Here is a 20,534-nt window from a genome sequence, read left to right on the forward strand (position 1 = left end):
ATCGCTCAGCTGTGGGGGGTTCAGGACATGAGGAGGAATGACCTTGTCACAAGTAGCTAGCTTCAGAACAGGATGTAAAACACAGAGCTCAGAACACAAAGAGAAAAATGACCTTGTAGCTGTTCGGCAGAATGAAAACTGTTTTTTAGCAGTTCTTTTCTTTTATATGTTACACAAACAGGAATAGAAAACTTACAAGGAATTTATGTGCCATTTAACCCATCCTTGCATCCAGCTAAAGTACTGGTCCCAAGGATTAGATAAACCACAGTTACTTTTGAGCTCAGCAGAGAGGCGCGCTAATTTCGGAATGGCCATAGTAACCTTTCCTGTAGGAACTGTATTGTCAGGAATAAAGGTGCAACAGGAGAAAGTACTGGGGAGAATTTTACAGACACCCCCCCTTCTCAGTAAGGATCATCTGAGAAGTGGGGGGCCCAATTGATCAGCAATATCATGCAAGGCGGCCTTAGTGTAGTTACTTTCATATGTGCAGAAAAACAGGGGAAACATAACAGAAAATAGCACATGAGACACATTCCCATAAAGGACAGACTCCTCCATGAGTGAAGGTGTCCTCATAAGGACATTACTGGAAAGGCATTAAGCTAGAGAACACATTGGAGATAATAATGCTGCCAATTGAGGAACAGTATGAGGGGCAGTACCATGACCATAAGCAACATCAAATAACATGCATGCATCAAAATATAAAGGCACTGGGCAGAGAGGGTAATGAGGGGGCCCTCAGCACCTGCTAAAGGCACCAGGTGGGGGTTGCGATAAACCACAAGCTGCCAGTTACAGTCAAACACTTGTAAACAGTTCCAGTCCAAGAAATGAAAAGGTTAGGATGTGGTGTTGCAGGGGTATCAGTCTCCTTAAACTGGTAAGGTCCATACTCGGAGAGAAAGGTGTCTGCACAGACAAGGAGAGACATGCACCAGCTTGAAAGGAGTTCAGGTATCATACAGGGTGATAAGTTGGTGTGGGTTGCGCACAACTAGTAAGGCATTCAAGAGAGACCATAAGGATATACTCGGTGTAGGGCACAAAAAAACCCATTATGCCAGAAATGTGTGAATTGAGCAGATCCAGTGGGCAGTCCAGTGTTCCCTCTAAGCGGGCGGGTGTTGTGAGCAAACTTTTTTCACTGTGAGCTAAAAATATCGGGCGCCAGCAAGTTATGAGCCAAATAAATATGTTGCTTTCTACCACAGAACTTCCTTACGTTTGTATGGAATCTATCCCCTTTCAACTTTAGAGAGTGCCCTCTCGTTCTCCCTGCCTTAGCTACTAAGTCTATTCCCTTCAGTACCTTGAATGTTTCTATCATGTCCCCTCTCAATCTCCTCTGCTCAAGGGAGAAGAGGCCCAGTTTCTCTAATCTTTCGCTGTACGGCAACTCCTCCAGCCCCTTAACCATTTTAGTTGCTCTTCTCTGGATCCTTTCGAGTAGTACCGTGTCCTTCTTAAAGTACCAGTGCTGGACGCAGTACTCCAGGTGAGGGCGTACCATGGCCCGGTACAGCAGCATGATAACCTTCTCTGTCTCTTCAGTCCAGCATCTGCCCCTTCCATTCACTGTCTGTCTTTCCCTGCCATCTCTCCTCCTGCCCCCCCCCCACCCCCCAATTTGGTCTAGCATCCATCATCTTCCTTCTGTTCCCCTCATGGTCTGGCATCTCTATCCTTCCCTCCCCCCTGTGGTTTTTAGCATATCTCTCTTCTCATTTCCTCCACTCAGATCTGATCATTCTCTGCTCTCTCTTCCCTTTTCTTCTCTGGTCTTCCTTCTCTATTTTCTGCCTCCATCTAAATTAAATTCTTTCTTACTATTTAGTCCCGTTTCCCTCTTTTCACTGTGTCTACACACAGCTTGTCACCCCTTTCCCTCACCCCTCCATTATCTTACTATTTTCTTCCCCCTTTATTTATCTCCTCCTTCCATCCAGTATGTGTTCTTTCCCCACTTCCATTCAGCATCTGCTCTCCCTTCTCAACTGACATCCATCTGCCTTCTGCTCTCTCTCCCTTCTTCTCACTTCCATCATCTGTCCCCTTCTCTCTCTCTCTCATCTCCTCCATTCCATCATCTGCCCCTTCTCTCTCTCTCTCTCTCTCTCCCCCCCCCAACTTCCATCATCTGCCCCCCTTCCCCTCACCTTTGTGGGTCACTTTCTTTCCCCTGAGGGTGGCTCATGTCACAGGGGAAGCTTTGGCCGAGCAGAACCGCTTGATTGACAGTGGAACTTACTTGATTGATGTCGATGCTGGGGCCCGTTGCCGTTTGAAGGAAAAAAAAAAAAGGTGGAAAAAAGGAACCTGTAAAGGCGAGAGGAAGGGAAACCTCCAGGACAGCTGCTTTTTGCCCTCCTTCAGCGGCCCAAGAGTTCAGACCAGCAGCGGCAGCTCTGTATGCTTTTAACTTCGGCACAGAGCTGCCCCTAATCAATAGTTTAGCGCGGTTTCATGAGGCAGCCTCGGGGCCTTTGATAGCCGGCCCGCTTCGATGATGCGATGTGGGCCGGCCTAGCAAAGGCCCCGAGGCTGCCTTATGAAACCGCGCTAAACTATTGATTAGGGGCAGCTCTGTGCCGAAGTTAAAAGCATACACAGCTGCCGCTGCTGGTCTGGAGGTGCGGAGACAAGGCAGGAGGCAAACGCGGTGGAAGGCAGGAGTCCCGGCGAAGGCAGGAGTCCCGGCACAGCGACTACAACAGGAAGTTGCAAGTCAGCTGACGCCGGCCTTTCGTTGCGGCGGGGACCGAATCCTTCGCGGACCGGCAAGATTTTGTTTGCGGACCGGCGGTTGAAGAACTGTGCTCTACACTGTGTGCGCTGTGACAAGAAACTTGTGCGCTGCGAGGTAATATTTTGTGCGTCAGCGCACCCCAGCGCAGCTTAGCGGGAACCTAAGTAACGCTCAGGCCATGAAAACAAGAACCAAAAAAGATATTGTGCAATTTAGATAGGAAACAACAAAAATGCAAAAAAATGGGGATTAAAAAACTCCAAAAAATGGCCAATGGTATATTTTTCCGGGGTACCCTACAAACCAAACAGACAGACAACACAGAGATTACATGGCACAAACAAACATAGAGCTCCAGTAGGCCTTAAACTTGCTTTCATCCATCACGGAGTCAGGGCTGAACTTACATCTGCACATAAACACAATTATACAAAAGGAAGAAGAAAAATAGCATCATAGAACCAGGCATATTTGTGTGCACACATGAGCAAAGTAGATTTCCTGAGAACACAGTCATAAGAGTTAATGCAATCAGGGACACAACTGGCTTCAATCTACAGAGGAAAAAAAAACATTTTAAAAATTTTTAAAGTGCAAGGTCATTTCAAGGTTACTTGAAGCACAACTTGTTCTTCCTGTTTATTTTGTTTCAGTTCAGCAAAAAGAGTCTTTGTGCCAAAACTTATCCAAGATACCTATGTATTCCAACTGCCTGCCTTCACATCATCATCATCATAAGGAAACACATATCCACTGGTGAGAAAAAAGAAAAGTGATAGGGGAAACGCCCCTTTCCAGATACCGGTGGTAAATCAGTCGCCAACAAGCTGCATCTCCCAGACCTGTAAAAGAGACTTGTACAGTGTACTGTAAAACAAAACAAAAAAAAAATGAAACACTACAACGCTTAACAGATTAAAGTAGTAAATTGCACTTTCCACTAGAACATATGAGTTAGTGTCAATTCATAGTTGCTTTATACAGTTCCTACCCCAAAGAGCTTACCGAAACAAAAATAACTTGGAACTTTACTCACACCTGCCTATTCCAACTAGAATATCCTTTATAATAAGGACATAATACATGCACATACTGTACACATCCCTGTTTATAAACGTACACTATCCTGTCTGCAGCTTTACTCACATCTGTCTGCAACTTTCAGTAACTATCATGCATCTTTGCTACAACCTTTCCCATGTGGTTTTTTTGGGGGGTTTTTCCATCTCCCCAGTGCTTTCTTTGACCAAGTTCCCAAGTTAAAAACTCAATTAAATTCCAAATACTAAGCCTTTGACTTTTTTTTCTCAAAACTTCAACTTTTGGCAATAATCCTATGCTTAGATTTTTTTTTTTTTAATATGCAGGCGATAGTGTTCTTCTGACACCTTAAATGGGTGCCAGCAAAAGTCACACACCCACAGCTTTATAAAATAATTCTAATGTCTCCTAAAGCCAAAAGATATCCTAAAACTATTAATTCATAAATTGTTCATGTAGATCAGAAAACTAGTTCTTATTGTCTTCTCCCTTCCTATTCTGAATGTGAGAAAGTTTAATAAGTTTAAACTCTAGTCACGAGGAAATGTTTTCTCTCCCCCTTCTCTTGTAAAAAGACAGAGGGACAGGCAAAAAAATGCTGGCCATAGGGGTGGAGGGAAAACATCAAATCCCCTACAAATACGGTATGCATAAGGTGACCATTTATTTTTTTTATCAAAAGGGGACATCTATTAATTCTCAGTCCCGCCCTAGCCCCGCCCCAATTTCTTCCATTCATTTTTCATGTACACATATCTTCATATTAATTCATAATGGTAACCTTAAAATTAAAAAAAACTACAAAGCACACTATACGCAGAGAAGATGTTAATTATCATTTATATTTGGGGGGTTTCAAAGATGTCAAGGCAAATGACTTTAAAATATGCAATATCATCTCAGTAACTATAGAAAAATAGATAAATATAGTGCAAAATATAGACAGCAGATATAAATTCTCAAAACTGACACATTTTGGTAACTAAATTGAAAATGAAATCATTTTTCCTACTTTTGCTGTCTGGTGATTTCATGAGTCTCTTGTTGCATTTCCTTCTGACTGTGCATCCTTTCTTTCATTTCTTTCTTTCTGCACTCAGACCCAACAATTGTCCCTTTCTATTCCCTCCCTCCTTCCTTCCTATGTCCTCAGTGCCTCCTTCCTATGTCCTTAGTGCCCCTTCCTGTGTCCTTAGTGCCCTCGGTTCCTCCTTCCTATGTCCCCATCACTGCCTTCCAGTCTTTCTCTCTACCCCCTCCCCTATGCTCTGGCATCTCTCTCTTCTCCTTTCCTTCCTTCCTTCCCACCCCACCCCACCCCATGGTCTGGCTTCTCTATCTCCTTCCGATCTCTCTCCTCTCCTTCCATCTCCCCCTCCCACTCCATTATCTGGCATCTCTTCCTTTCTCTCCTTCCTTCCTCCTGGTCTGACATCTGTCTCCTCCCCCTCCCACATATACCCTGACATCTCTCCCCCCTCCATGGTCTGATAGCTCCTTTCCTTTTCCTCCCTCCTGTGGTCTTGGCATCTCTTTCCTCTCCTCTCCCTTCCCTGGTCTTCCTTTTCCTCTCTCTCTTCCCAGTTGGGTGCAGCAGCAGCACTTCTCTTCCCCTCTCCCCTCCCCAATTTAGTGCAGTAGCAGCTTTTCTCTTCCCCTCTCCCCTCCCCTTGGGTGCAGCAGCAGCAGCTTTTCTCTTCCCCCCTCCCCTTTGGGTGTAGCAGCAGCAGCTTTTCTATTCCCCCCTTCCTCCCTTGGGTGCAGCAGCAGCAGCAGCTTTTCTCTTCCCCTCTCCCTCCCCCTTGGGTGCAGCAGCAGCTTTTCTATTCTCCCCTCCCCCCCTTGGGTACAGCAGCAGCATGTTTTCTATTCCCCCCTCCCTCCCCCCTTGGGTGCAGAAGCATCATTTCTCTTCCCATCCCTCCCATCGGCACAGTCACAAGTTTCCCTCCATCGCTGACCTATCTTCCATAGGTTAGCGATGGAGGGAAGCTTACAACTTGCTTCGGGCCTTCCTCGTTGCCGGGTCCTGCCTTCGCGGAAACAGAAAGTAGGCAGGAGTCAGACCCGGCAGTGAGGAAGGCCCAAAGCAAGTTGTAAGCTTCTCTCTGTGTCTCGCTTAGCTTATACTTGAGGAGAAAGACTAACTCATTCATTAACTCCGATTTAAAAATCTGACCTAAAATCCTCTGAGACTAAAAACAGTGATGTGCTCCTTCTCCGAAGCTCTACGTGTGCGTGCCGGCTTCCGTTCTCTTCTCCTCCCCCCCCCCGGGATGTAACTTCCGGTTTCGGAGGAAAGAGAAGGGAAGCCGGCACGCACACGTTAGAGCCCAGAGTGTGGGTTCAGTTTGTATGCAGAAGTCAGCATCGGCGGTAGCAGCAGGATTAGCCGACACGGAGAACACTGCAGAGGTTTGGCACTGGACCGACCGTCCCCTTGTCCCCGAAAACTGGACATTTCGGTGTCCCAAAGCGGTGGCTCGGGACAACGGGACAGTCGGTCCAATAACAGGACTGTCCCGTTGAAAACGGGACGTATGGTCACCTTAGGTAACATAGAAACATAGAAATAGACGGCAGATAAGGGCCACGGCCCATCTAGTCTGCCCACCCTAATGACCCTCCCCTACCTTTGCCTAGTGAATAGAGCCCACGTGTCGATCCCATTTGGCCTTAAAATCAGGCACGCTGCTGGCCTCAATCACCTGCAGTGGAAGATTATTCCAGCGATCAACCACCCTTTCAGTGAAAAAGAATTTCCTGGTGTCACCTCGTAGTTTCCCGCCTCTGATTTTCCACGGATGCCCTCTTGTTGCCGTGGGTCCCTTGAAAAAGAAGATATCTTCTTCCGCTACGATGCGGCCTGTGAGATACTTGAACGTCTCGATCATGTCCCCCCCTCTCTCTGCGCTCCTCAAGCGAGTATAGCTGCAGTTTGTCTAACCTTTCTTCGTACGGGAGATCTTTGAGTCCCGAGACCATCCGGGTGGCCATTCTCTGAACCGACTCCAATCTCAGCACATCTTTGCGATAATGTGGTCTCCAGAATTGCACACAGTATTCCAGGTGGGGCCTCACCATGGATCTATACAATGGCATAATGACTTCCGGCTTACGGCTGACGAAACCCCTGCGTATGCAACCTAGGATCTGTCTTGCCTTGGATGAGGCCTGCTCTACCTGACTGGCAGCCTTCATGTCCTCACTGACGATCACCCCCAAGTCCCGTTCTGCTACCGTTCTTGTTAAGATCTCACCATTAAGAGTATAAGTCTTGTATGGATTATGGTTGCTTAGGTGCATGACTTTGCATTTTTTGGCATTGAAGCTGAGTTGCCAGGTCCTAGACCAGCGCTCCAGTAGGAGTAGGTCGTGCATCATGTTGTCGGGCATTGAATCTTCGTCCGTTGTGCATTTTCCCACTACATTACTTAGTTTGGCGTCATCGGTGAATAAGGCTATTTTACCTCGAAGCCCTTCTGCCAAGTCTCTTATAAAGATGTTGAATAGGGTCGGTCCCAAGACCGAACCCTGTGGCACTCCACTGATCACCTCCGTCATTTCTGAGGGGGTGCCGTTCACCACTACCCTTTGAAGCCTACCACCAAGCCAGTTCCTAACCCATTTCGTCAATGTGTCACCTAATCCTATAGAACTCATCTTGTTCAGCAACCTGCGGTGTGGTACGCTATCGAATGCTTTGCTAAAGTCCAGGTACACGATGTCCAGGGACTCCCCAACATCCAGCTTCCCCGTCACCCAGTCAAAGAAGCTGATCAGGTTGGATTGACATGATCTCCCCTTAGTAAATCCATGTTGACGGGGGTCCCGTAGATTTTCCTCATCCAGGATCTTATCCAATTGTCGTTTGATCAGAGTTTCCATAAGTTTGCTCACTATAGATGTTAGACTCACTGGTCTGTAGTTTGCTGTCTCCATCTTTGAGCCTTTCTTGTGGAGTGGAATGACGTTAGCCGTCCTCCAGTCCAACGGGACGCTTCCTGTACTAAGGGAGAGGTTGAAGAGTGCCGACAGTGGCTCTGCCAAGACATCACTCAACTCCCTAAGCACCCTGGGGTGTAGGTTGTCAGGCCCCATTGCCTTGTTAACCTTGAGTTTTGACAGCTCATCGTAGACACTGCTGGGCGTGAATTCGAAGTTACTAAATGGGTCAACTGAGTCTGCCCTTGTCTGTAGTTGAGGGCCAAGCCCCGGCGCTTCACGGGTGAAGACTGAGCTGAAGTATTCATTTAATAGCTGGGCTTTTTCGGAATCCTTTTCCACATAGTCTCCGTTTGGTTTCCTAAGACGTACAATCCCGCCAGAGTTTTTACTTCTATCACTGATATACCTGAAGAAGGATTTATCTCTCTTCTGGATGTTCTTTGCCAGAGACTCCTCCATGTGAAATTTAGCCTCCCTGACTGCTGTTTTGACTGCTTTTGACTTGGTCAGGTAGTCTGCCCTAGAGTCTTGTTTCCCCGATTGTTTGTAAGAGATGAATGCTTTTTTCTTTTCCTTGATGAGGTCCGAGATCTCCGCAGTGAACCATTGCGGCTTGTTGTTTCTTCGCCGCTTACTTACTAATTTAACATAGCGGTTTGTCGCTTCTTGTATGGTGGCTTTCAAAGTCGACCACATTTCTTCCACGCTATCGGTTTTTGCTTGGCTTTGTAGCGCCTGGTGAACAAAGGAACCCATGTCTTGGAAGTTTGTGTCCTTGAATTTGAGGACCTTGGTCAGGTATGCATACTGTGGGACAAAGATCCTGGCTAGGCCAAATGACTTCGCTGAATCCTAGTCCTGAGTTTAAAATAAGGATAGTGGAACACAGGTTTCTTATTGTATCCCAGAAATTGTACACAAAAGGTCCAGGTTGTTCAAACAAAATCACTTTAATGAAATATCCAAAAGTTTCAAACAACAAAAATATGTCAGAATTTTGGCACGAGTGGAAAAACAAACTTTCAAGAATTTCCTTTACTCTTCTTAAGGAATCAAATAAGTCCCGCTCCAGCACAAACCGTGCTTTCAGAGTTAGTCCTAGCTATCAATACAAAAATCCTTAATTTAGTTTTCTGGCCAAACTCATGGCTTAACAAAACAGTCCAAGCACCAAGCACCACTTTCTTGGAAAAGGTTTTGTCTGGCTCCGACTGTGTCCCTGTTGGGTAGAGCCAAATCCCCAACAGGTTGGGAGAAGAGGAGCCTGTTCACCACAGGTGTTGCCGCCCTCCCAATAGACAAGCTCTGGTGTAACTTCTGCAGCTCCCAGCACAAGTCAGAGCAGCGCACAAGCTGCTCCAAAACACAAATTCAAAAGTTCAAAAAAAACAAGGAAAACTTCTGGGCTTAATAGCCTACTCACACTCCATCAAGCATTCCTCCCAGTTAGGCAGGTCATAGTCCACCTGGCATTCCATGTCTTGTTCCTCAGGCTGGTCTTCTGGTTCCTCCATTTCCCAATCTGCAGGGAAACTTTCTTGTGCTGGCCATGGTTCAATTGGAAGGACTGGCTTCCTTCCCAGCTTCTCTTCAGCTTCCTGTCCCAGCTGCCTCTCCTTTCTATCTGACGAGGAAAGCTCTGTAAATAGGAGCCTCGGCAACAAGCCACGCCCCCTCCTAGCAGGGTTAGCCAAATTCTTAAAGGGCCCTGTCCTTTCAGTAACAGCCTGAGCTTTGGATACTCTTAAAGGGGCAGGCACCTTCCTAAAGCTGTTCACAGGATTTTCACCTCGCTCAGGAAGTTTCCTAGACCTGGTCACTGTTTTTTTACTGGGGCCTACAGGGACTTTCCCCTTGGATTCAGCAGGACTAGCCAGATCCCTGTCACAATACCACAGTTAGAATAAAGTTCCTTTTTACTAGGCACAACACAAACAAACCCCTTGCAAATATGCAAAATGGTTCCTAAACACTTATAAAAATTATTGAATTCCAAAGCATCGCTTGCTTTAAGAAAGTCTGTTCGTATTAGCTCAACTACTAAAGCTGTATTTCTTCCTGAGTCGTACTGCTCCCCCCCTGTCCTATGCTGAATGACCCGTTCAGCTACTCCCATCTCTGTGTAAGGCACCGTCTCAAATTATTTTCTCCAAACATCCCCTCTCCCCCGAGGGTTTTACAGGGAGGAGATAAATAGTTTAAGGGGTCTCATGGGCAGATTTTTTTACCTCTTTGTAATCCCCTTTGTTTTGGACATAGCCAATTTTTTTTCTCCGCACTAAACAAACTTGCTCCATCCCCCCTTCCTCCTAGAGAAAAAACTATGTGAAGAAAAAAAAGGGAGGCGGCCAAAAGGCCGCCTTCTATCTCACAGGAAGGCATGGAAAAGGAGGAGGGGGTGAAAGCTCTCACTACTGCATAGAGGCACAGCGTGGGGAACTGTTTTTTTTGGGGGGGGTTTTCAAGTGAACAAAAGAAAAGCCAGATTGCATTTTGTTTGTTTTTTGTTCACAGATAGAAATTAGTAACGTAATTCAGACATGCTTCTCTGTTCAACAAAGAGCAGATACCAAAGCTGCAATTCTTGGTGGTGTGTTTTTTGGTTTTTGTGGGGGTTTTTTCAAGACTCGTTCTTAGGAAGGGAAGGATCCTTAGTGCCCTTCTACACAAGACACCGTAATATACAATGCAATTGAAAGAAAAAAAAACATGCAAGAACAGCAGAACAGATTTGAATTAGTTAGAGCAGTCCTTACCAAAAGGACAGGTAATTAGTTGGAGCAGTCCTTCCCAAAAGAACAGGTAATTAGTTAAATCGGTCCTTCCCAAAAGGACAGGTAATCTGTGGGGTTCCCAAAACCACCACTATAAACTCACAAAGGGTCAAAAACCTCATGAGACTTGCCAAAAGCCTCAATTAAATAAGGGTGTGGAAGAGGGCAGAGATCAGTGAGCACTAGAAAACAGATACTCACTTAGAGTCCCGGTACCATCTCCAATCCCGGACGAGCCCCCAGCTGAAACGAACAGGTCCCAATTTGCATTAGCCTCGTTCTGCTGTCCTGACTACAGATGCATCCGGGGACAGAAAACACACACACACAGATAGCCAAAGAGATGTGTTTTTATTCAGAAGAAACCACACATATTTATAGTCCCCCCCCCCCCTTGTACATGCGCAGTCACAAGCTAATAATGGGTGTAGCTTATGAGGAAAAGTAAGTTTCATTTCTCAAGGAAAAGTAAGTTTCGTTTCTCATGAACACAGGGAGGGGGGTGGGAAATTCCACAGCCAGTAGTCATAGTTACAGATAACAAAAAGAGACAATGTTTTTGTGTGATTTCTGCATAGCAACATAAACTTATAAAGAATATACTCTTACAAGGTCTATTACTGCTCCATCCCTATTCACTTTTGTCTTCTGTGGTCCCACTCATTGCGCTTCAGCCGTGAACACAGAACAGAAATATTTGTTAAATAATTCAGCCTTTTCTTTATCAGCTTCTACATATTCCACCCCTTCACTTTTAAGTCTCACAATGCCACTTATGTACTTCTTCCTATCACTGGTATATCTATAAAATGTCTTGTCTCCCCGTTTTACCATGTCAGCTATTTTTCTTACATTTGCATCTTTGCTTTCCTGACTATATGACCAGCCTCTCTTAACTTTTCCAGATATTTTTGCCTATCTTCTTCTTTCTGCGATCTTTTGTAGTTTATGAAAGCTACGTTCTTACTCCTTACCTTCTCAGCTACTACTTATGAGAACCAAGGTAGCCTTTTCCACCTCACAGAAAGATTTATTGCCCTTACAATAACTCCTTTCAGTTTTGCCCACCGCATTTCCACTCCTATCCAGACAATAATTCCTTGACATAAACCCCTATCTGAACAAAGTTAGTTGTTGTTTTTTTTTAGTCTAGAACCTTTGCTTTTGAATGAGTCCTCTCTATACCTATCTTAATGTTAAATTGTACCATGCAATGATCACTCATTGTAACATCAGAAACACTTTCCCCGTTTATAAGCACTAAGTCCAGTATGACCTCATCCCATGTGGGTTCCATTACTAACTGCTGGAACAGTTCTCTTTGTAGAGAATCCAGAATCTCTTTGTAGAAGACCTACTTTTAGAAGACCCCGCAATAGGGATACCCCAATCAACATCCGGCATGTTAAAATCACCTATTAGCAAGACTTTCCCTTTTTTAGATATATTCTGAATGTCTATTAAATCTCTATCTACTTCTTCCGTCTGTGAAGGAGGCCTGTATATCACACCAATGTAAATATATTCACCATTCCCTCTTTCCAAATTGATCCACAGTGCTTCTTCCTTGCCCTGCAGATCCTGCAATTGTGTGGCTTTTAATATGTTCTGTAGCACACAGTATAACACTACTCCTCCTTCTGTTCTTCCTACCCTGTACATCCCAGCCATGGTTCTCTGTGAGCCATGTCTCTGTGATCTCCACTATATCCAACTCCTCTGCTTCCATCACAGCTTCTAGATCCAGAATCTTGTTTCCCATACTTCGAGCATTAGTATATACTGCTTTCCAGACATTGCCCTCTTTTCCCATCCGTATAGAGCAGGGGTCTCAAAGTCCCTCCTCGAGGGCCGCAATCCATTCGGGTTTTCAGGATTTCCCCAATGAATATGCATGAGATCTATTTGCATGCACTGCTTTCAATGCATATTCATTGGGGAAATCCTAAAAACCCGACTGGATTGCAGCCCTCGAGGAGGGACTTTGAGATCTCTGGTATAGAGGTATTAAGTGATTTACTTACCCGAGGGCTTATACTCACCTGGGAGCTTTGATCACCCTGCCCCATCATTTCTAGTTTAAAGCCCTCTTTAGTAGATTAGCTAGCTTGCTGGCAAAGACACTTCTTCCCATCTTTGATAGATTCTTGCCAAGATCATCCCATGGTCCAGGAAGCCAAAATGCTCTCAACGACACCATCCACGTAGTCACACATTCATCTCCAAGATGCGAGCTTCTCTGCCCTGGCCTTTACCCAGTAATATCACCTGCACACCTGACTGCTTCACCTTCTCTCCCAGAGCCACAAAGTTACTTTTGACACGTTTGCAGGGGTACCTGGCAGTATCGTTAGTGCCAATGTGGATGAGCAGCATCGGATAGTAGTCATTAGGCTTGATGAGTGTCGGCAAGCTTTCCATAACATCTTGGATTTTGGCACCAGGCAGACAGCATACTTCTCATGACATCATGTCTGGTCTGTAGATTGACGCTTCTGTACCCTTCAGAAGGGAATCGCCAACTACCACTACCTTACGCCTCCTAGTGGTCACAGATCCAGTACTTTTGGGGATTTCAAGCTCTGGTCCTTCCTCTCCTTGGGATTCTCTCATCTCCTCCACTTCCAGGACAGCATACTGTTCTTCAGTTCAAGGGTGGAGGTAGTTGCAGTACAAATCTTGCAGTGATCCGTAATCTGAGTCCAGCTGTCTTCCCTCAGCACAACCTCTTATTCTCTACTACTGGAAATCTTTGACATCTCATGAACCATTTCATCGAAGTACCTCTCATTCTCACAGATGCTTCTCAATCTTGCCACCACCTCTCTGTTCTTTTACTTCCTTCATGACGGATTCAAGCTGAAGACAGCTTGTACATGGAACCACTCCCTCTGCCTGGGTAACATTTTCTGTCTGCACAGAGACAGAAGTTGTAACCAGAGCAGCAGCTTTGGTAATACGATGTTTCCCAGTCATACTGTGGTGCATAAGAACTTACACTTGGAAGAAATAAAAAAGAAAGGGCAGAAAAATCCTACCAAAGTAATGCCTTGTTCCAGAACCAGACGGTAATTCACAGGTTGCTATAAGTAAAGAAATGAGCTAGGGGTGGGCCTGCTGATCCTCTACAATCTCTCTCTTAGAACTAGGCTTACTGAGGGTTAGGCACTAGGCCAGCATTCCTCCCCTCAAGGGTCACCTGTGGAGTCTGCTCTCTTAAGAAAGTCCTCAAGAGTTCAGTCTTGGATCAAGGTGACATTGATTAGCTTTCCATGCAGTCAGATTGACATGACACCGTTCAACCAGTATGGTGAAATCATTTTCAAAAAAGCAAATTTGGAAAAGTAGTGTATCTGTTTCAAGGTTGGTGGCTTAAAATATAAATAACCTGTGCTATGCAGATGATACAACGCTTATCACCAGCAGCAAAGAAAACATGCTGTATCCACTGAGAAAAGTCAAAGCCGAAAGTCATAACATGGGATTAGAACTGAACATAAAGAAGATGAAGATCATGAACATAGAAAATGATGAAGATTTTGAGCAAGAAGGCGATAGAATCTCCAGGGCTCTTTTGTGAATAAAGAATCAACTAGCAGGGAGTAAATACTCCGCACAATAGCACTTGATCACTCTTCAATGAAAGCTCTCGACAAAGTTATTCAAAGGCAAGGAGGTAACACTCAAAACGAAGATCAGACTTATCCATGCATTCATTTTCTCAGTGGTCAATTATGGATGCAAAGGCTGGACACTATTGGAAACAAAACAGAAAGAAGATTGACTCATTTGAGCTTTGGTGCTGGAGAAGGATTTTAGGCACGCTGTGGACTTCCAGAAGAACTAACAAATCGATTCTGGAAGAGATCAAACCGGCTATGCCACTTGAAGTTCAAATGATGAAGTTATGACTGTCTTATTTTGGTCACACAATCAGAACAGAGAGATCACAGGAGAAAGAGATCTTGTTTGGGAAGATCGAAGGAACCAAGCAAAGAGGGCAACCTGCAACCAGATGGCTGGACACGTTGAAAACAACCATGGGAAATGATGCTGGCGGGCCTTTCCGGACTAGCACAAAACCGATTTCTTTTTAGATCCGTAATTCATCAAGTCGCTAGGACTCGAGTGTGAGTTGATAGCGCCTAACACCGAACAACAGCTCCAATTTAACTTGCTTATATATCAAGCACTATTCTGCAACACGGGTACCCAATTTTGTGTTTTAAGCACAAGATTATAGAATAGGGGTGGGTGGGAGTTCTCATGCTCACTTCTCAGATTGCAAGCTATGGCTTAATGATGTGCTATTATTGTTGCAAATTATGGAAATTAAATAACAAGACATCTAGTCTGGCCATGTTTCGCTCAAATGCAGGCTGCATCAGGAACACTCCAGAAGTTAAAAATGAAATGGCATTTCCTTCTAGTAACACAAGTTAGTCCTCACGTGTGAAAAGAATTCCTGCTTAGGCCTCTCTTTTCAGAGAACGAGCAGGGACCTAGTGGAGAGAAGCTAAGGGTGAACCATCCCAAAGAGTGACATTTACCAAACCAAGGAGTGAGATTTTTCAGATAGTACTTCCAGGTTATAGATCCAGAATGATTTTAAATGTAGTATTGCTTTTGCAAATGAATCAAGGCAGCATTAAATGATATTGGCTTTTCATTGGAGTCTCTGAAAGAATACAAAGTGGGGAGCAATTTGGTAAATTTTTTGAGCTGAAAATTGTCTTCCACCCAATAGTTTAAAAAGTATGTACAGCAGTTGCAGAGCACATGTGCAAGGGGAAGCAGCAAGAAGGTATGCTCATATTTCTTTTTACTGGTTGGTCCACTTGGTTTACTTAAGGCTTGCTTCTCATACAAGCAGTGATCAAGATCAGTGCACTGGTACTGAAGCTCTGATGAGTGAGAAATAGGGCTCAAAGAGCGTGAAAATGAGAAAACATTCACGGGTGAGATTTGGCATCTCTGTTAGTGAAGCATCCTGAGCACCCAAGCCTCACTTCTCAGAGAATGAGATTAGGCCTAGTGTGTGTGGGGTGGGGAGTATGCACTAGTGCTGCCAGATTCACGATTTGAATCGGTTCACCGATTCACTTCGGGTGAATCAATTTGAATCGATTAAAAAAAAAAAAATTGGCTTCCCGATTCAGCTGACCCTCGCCCCCTAAAGCAGGAGCGGCAGCGCTGCTCTTGCTTGCCGGCCGCTGCCGCACCTGCTTTAAAGTATTCTAAGACTCCAGCTAATCCAGAATACTGCAGCCAAACTGATCTTCTCAAAACGCAAGTCTGACCATGCCTCCCCACTCCTTGCCAAACTTCATTGGCTCCCAATAATCTCCAGAATCCATTTCAAATGTTCCTGCCTGGCTTTCAAGATCATTCACGGAATCCTGCCTCCTCTTATCCCACTGTCTTTCAACTCCTCCAGTCCCGACTCCTCCAGAACTGCCCAAAGGCTTAAACTAGCCTTCCCCTCTCCACGCGGCATCCACTATTCAGGCAAACTGGGAAAATCCCTTCTCTTCAAAATCACAGGTCTTTGGAACGACCTCACCACCCCGCTGCAGAACCTGAGCTCCCTTCAGTTATTCCGCAAACAACTGAAAACCTGGCTTTTCAGCAAATTGTAGCTCTATCCTTCCCCCCTTTCTCTCCCCCTTCTACACATAAGTTCATGTAATCCTTTTTCTTCTTCTCTACCCACTATTTTAAGTTCTTGTAAACTGTGTCGAGCTCCATTCTCATGGAGATGATGTGGTATATAAACTTAAGGTTTAGATTAGATTAGATTAGAGGGTCAGTCGGGAAGTGCAGCTGTCAGCTTCCCCCTCTGGCCTCCCGCTTCCCCCCAGGCCTTCCCGCACCGTTTACCATTGAGGAGCAGCCTGCAGACAAGATTGCAGTGCTAGCGATCTTTGCACTGCTTCTGAGCTGTTTCCTCTGCCGCAATCTTGCCTCTGATGTCAGAGGAGGGGCGGGATGCGGCAGAGGAAACCGTTCCGAAGCAGTGCAAAGATCACTAGCATCGCGATCTTGTCTGCAGGCTGCTCCTCAAAGGTAAACATTGCGGGGAGGCTGGGGGGAGGCCGGACACCAGTGGGAGGCCAGGGGAACACACAGGCCTTCAGGGGGGACAGGCAGGCAGGCCTTTAAGGGGGGGACAGGCCTTCAGGGGGGACAGGCATGCCTTCGGGGGTGGAATGCAGACCTTTAAGGGGGGTCAAGCCTTTAAGGGGGGGGTCAAGCCTTCAAGGGAGAAACAGGCCTTCAGGGATGGTGGTACAGGCCTTCAGGGGGAGGCGCAGGCCTTCAGGGGTGTGGGGCTCTGGTGTAGAAGTACACAGAGGGAAGGAGGGAAGGGGAAGTTCAAAGAGACGTGCATATGCCGGACTTTGGTGGGGAAGAAATAATGGGTCTGAAAATAGAGGAGAGGGAGAGAGATGATGGACAATGGGATTTAGGGAGGGAAGGAATAGAAAGGGAGAGAAGTTGGACACAAGGGATGGTGTGGAGGCAGGTGGGGTGGGGGGTGGATAGAGATACTGGATAGGAGGGTAATTGGGAAAAGAAAGGGGAGAGATGGTGGACCCTGGGGTGGTGGGGAAGGAGGGAGAGATGCTGGATGAAAGGGTAGTTAAGAAAAGGTGGATCTGTGGAGGGAGACGAAAAAAAGGAAAGATGCCAGTCCTCCTGGGGAGGGAAAGGAAACGGAAGGGGAGGACAGAGATGACAGATGGATGGTTAGCACGGAGAAAGAAAAAAGAAGGGGACCCTGGCAAGTAAGTTATCGGAAGCCAACCAGAGCCTGGGACCAACAAGATTTGAATAATGACCAGACAACAAAAGGTAGAAAACTAATTTTATTTTCTGTTTTGTGATTACAATGTCAGATTTGAAACGTGTATCCTGCCAGAGCTGGTGTTAGACTGCAAACATGAGCTAGGATTTAACAGAGAGAGGAAAAGTCTTTTATTGTTTGTTTATTTTGTTTACACCACAGCGCCAGTGTGGTTAGGAGAAGGGGGTGAAGAGGTTATAAAATAACCCCACCAGGATGTTTGGAAAAAAACACCCAATTGGGCAGGAAAATCGAATCGAAAAACCAATTCAATAGGCTGAATTGAATCAAAAATTTTTTTTCCTGAATCAGGCAGCACTAGTGTGCACACATGCTAGGGGAGCCCATCTCGGGCCTCCCACCCAGGTTCCACAGAGTCCCAGCTATGCCACTCCTGTGGCATACTTTTCCCTGCTGAGAAGGTGTGTAGTAGTGTGGTGCATCTCTGTCCTGTAGCTTTCTTGAAGGATGTATGGTTTCCTCTAGCGGAATAGACATTTTGTGTTAAAAGACTCTCCCCTCCCCCTGAGAAAAGCTATTCCTTTGTCCTTGGGGAAGGAGTCATATGCCCAGGAGTGATACCATTCGACTCCTAACATTACTACCTTTTGCCATGCCTGTAACTCAGCAGGTCTATGGCCTCCAGTAACATTCTCCTGGCTTATGACATGACTATAGTTCATGTGCTCACTCTCTCTTCCTGATAGTAAAAAGCATTTTTCCCATTTGGACAGTGGCATCAATAGCACATGGCTGCCATTAAGTAGTAATGCTTGGGAGTGGGTAGGAGGTGCTTTGGGCATTATCCTGTCCCCTTCTTTTCTTGTACATTCCCAGCATATTACATATCTGCCCTCTAGAACAGCAGTCTCAAACTCGCATCCCATGGGCTGCATGCAGCCCGCCAGGTGCTATTTTGCGGCCTGCGGTCTGGACGTGATGATTGAGTGCTCCCTTGCTGCAGTCGTTTTTCTGTTCAAAGCCGTGGCCGCTCCTCGCGCAATCTGAACCTGCGCCGGAAGTCACGACGTCAGAGAGAAGGCTTCAGATGCAGTTATGGATTGCATGAGGAGCCGCCACCACCTGCAGCTTTGAACGTAAAATGACTGCAACAAGGGAACCGGCCAGAAACTGAACACTTGGCGGAGGGGGGGGGGGGGGAAGAGAAATGCTGCTTTGCACAGAGAAAGGGGGAAAGAAGAGAAATGCTGTTGTTGCACAGGGAAGGGGGGAGAAAGAAGAGAAATGCTGCTGTTGTACGGGAAAGGGGGGAAGAAAAGAAATGCTGCTGCTGCACCCAATTGTGGAGAGAGAGGGAAGGAGGGAGAAGGAAGATGAGGAGAGAAATGAGAGATGCCAAGTCTATGGGAGGGAGGAAAAGGAAAGAAGAAAAGGAGAAACCAGACCATGGAGGGGGAGGGAGATATGCCAGGGTATGGAGGGGGGAGGAAAGGAGACAGATGCCAGACCAGGAGAAAGGAAGGAGAGACATGTCAGACCGTGGAAGGAGAGAGAGAGAGGGAAGATAAGACATAGAAAGGCAGATTTTGAGAATAAAGCAGAAAAATGGGAAAACTAAATGTTAAGTTAATGCCAAAGATGGATGCAAGGCAGAAAGTGAAGACGGAGAGAAAAACAGTCAAAGGACAAGAAGGCCCTGGAAACATAGTTAAAATCACAGAAAAATAGTCACCAGACAACAAAGGTAGGGAAAATGATTTTATTTTCAATATAGTGATTGAAATGTTAGTTTTGAGAAAAGAATGATGTTAAACTTTAACTGTGAGGGCTGCAGGAAAAATAGGGTACTTGAAGGGCCGCAGAAAAAATAGTTAATGTCTTATTAAAGAAATGACAATTTTGCATGAGGTAAAAGTATTTATAGTTTATAAATCTTTAATTGTTAAAGGAAAGATTTATAAACTATAAAGAGCTTTACCTCATGCAAAATTGTCATTTCTGTAATAAGACATTAACTATTTTTTTCTGTGGCTCTACAAAGGGTTTGAATTTGAGACCACTGCCCTAGAAGCATCTTGGAATGAAAGCCCCAGGCTGGCCTCTCTCTTTGGTATGCTATATGTTGCCTTGGTATTCACAGTTCTAATTGCCCTGGTCTGGCAGCACCAAGAGATGTTAGGGGCATAAGGCTTGGCCTCCCATAGTGATTTCTAACACTGCCTTAGAACTCTACAGAAATTTACTGAAACTTTGTGAGGAGAAAGAATGCTGTTTGAAGGTCGGTACACAAGGATAGCCTGTGGGGCTTGAATGTTTCATATTTTGATAGCTCCACTCTGTGCGTAGTTTTGGGACTGCTTAATTTCATCTATTCATGAAGAGCTAGGTGACACAGGCAGCAGAAACTGTGATGCTTATGAGCAACTTATATCCAAAGTGATTACCTCGCTACAAGGACATCAGCTCCTATGTTTATCTACCCCTCCAGGTCAAAAAGCTTCCTTGGCTAGGCTAAAGCTTTATCCTGGGAACCTCAGATCCACATGGCTAGTGCATGCTAGAAACCCCTTATACAACAAAGATATTTATTTAGTGTTTCGCTTGGATTTATTTATTTATTTAAGTTATTTGTACACCGCCTATTAATTAGAAGTTCATAGTGAGTTACATTCGGGTACAATAGGTAGTTCCTTGTCCCCAGAAGACTTACAACAGAGCTTTCCAAACTGTAGGTCCAAACCCCAAATGGGATCACAATTTGGGTAGGCTCTCCATAGGTGCATCATTATTTTGCACCTCCAGGAGGGGGGGGGGGGTCAGACAATTTTATTTGACCATTATTATGGGGTTATCACCACAAAAAGATTGACTGACAAATACAATCTAAAGGCTCCTTTTACAAAGTTGCACTACTGATTAGCAGTGTGCTGAATGCAAAAAGCCCTTTGGAATCGAATGTGCTTCTTCACATTCAGCATGCCACTGATAGGTAGTTCAGCTTTGAAAAGGAGCCCTAGCTTTATATCTGAGGCAATGACTTGCCTAGGACCACAAGGATTCGAATGGGATTTGAACCCCGGTTCATGCCTGCTGCTTTAACCACTTGACTACTCTTCTGCTTGTCAATTGTGAGTCCTGTCCTGGCTCTGTGTGAACTTAGGACAAATTGAACTATCTCCCAGTGCTTCAGGTCTAAATACTGATTCTG

The 20,534-nt window shown here is 45.4% G+C and overlaps 1 protein-coding gene across 2 annotated transcripts in view; it reads left to right on the forward strand.

Annotated features, from left to right (window-relative positions):
- The window catches only part of ESRRA (estrogen related receptor alpha), a 61,606-nt gene that overhangs the window by 17,394 nt on the left and 23,678 nt on the right, over positions 1-20,534 (forward strand). The window lies entirely within an intron of this gene.

This window comes from Geotrypetes seraphini, chromosome 8 (genome assembly GCF_902459505.1).
Source record: "Geotrypetes seraphini chromosome 8, aGeoSer1.1, whole genome shotgun sequence".
NCBI lineage: Eukaryota > Metazoa > Chordata > Amphibia > Gymnophiona > Dermophiidae > Geotrypetes > Geotrypetes seraphini.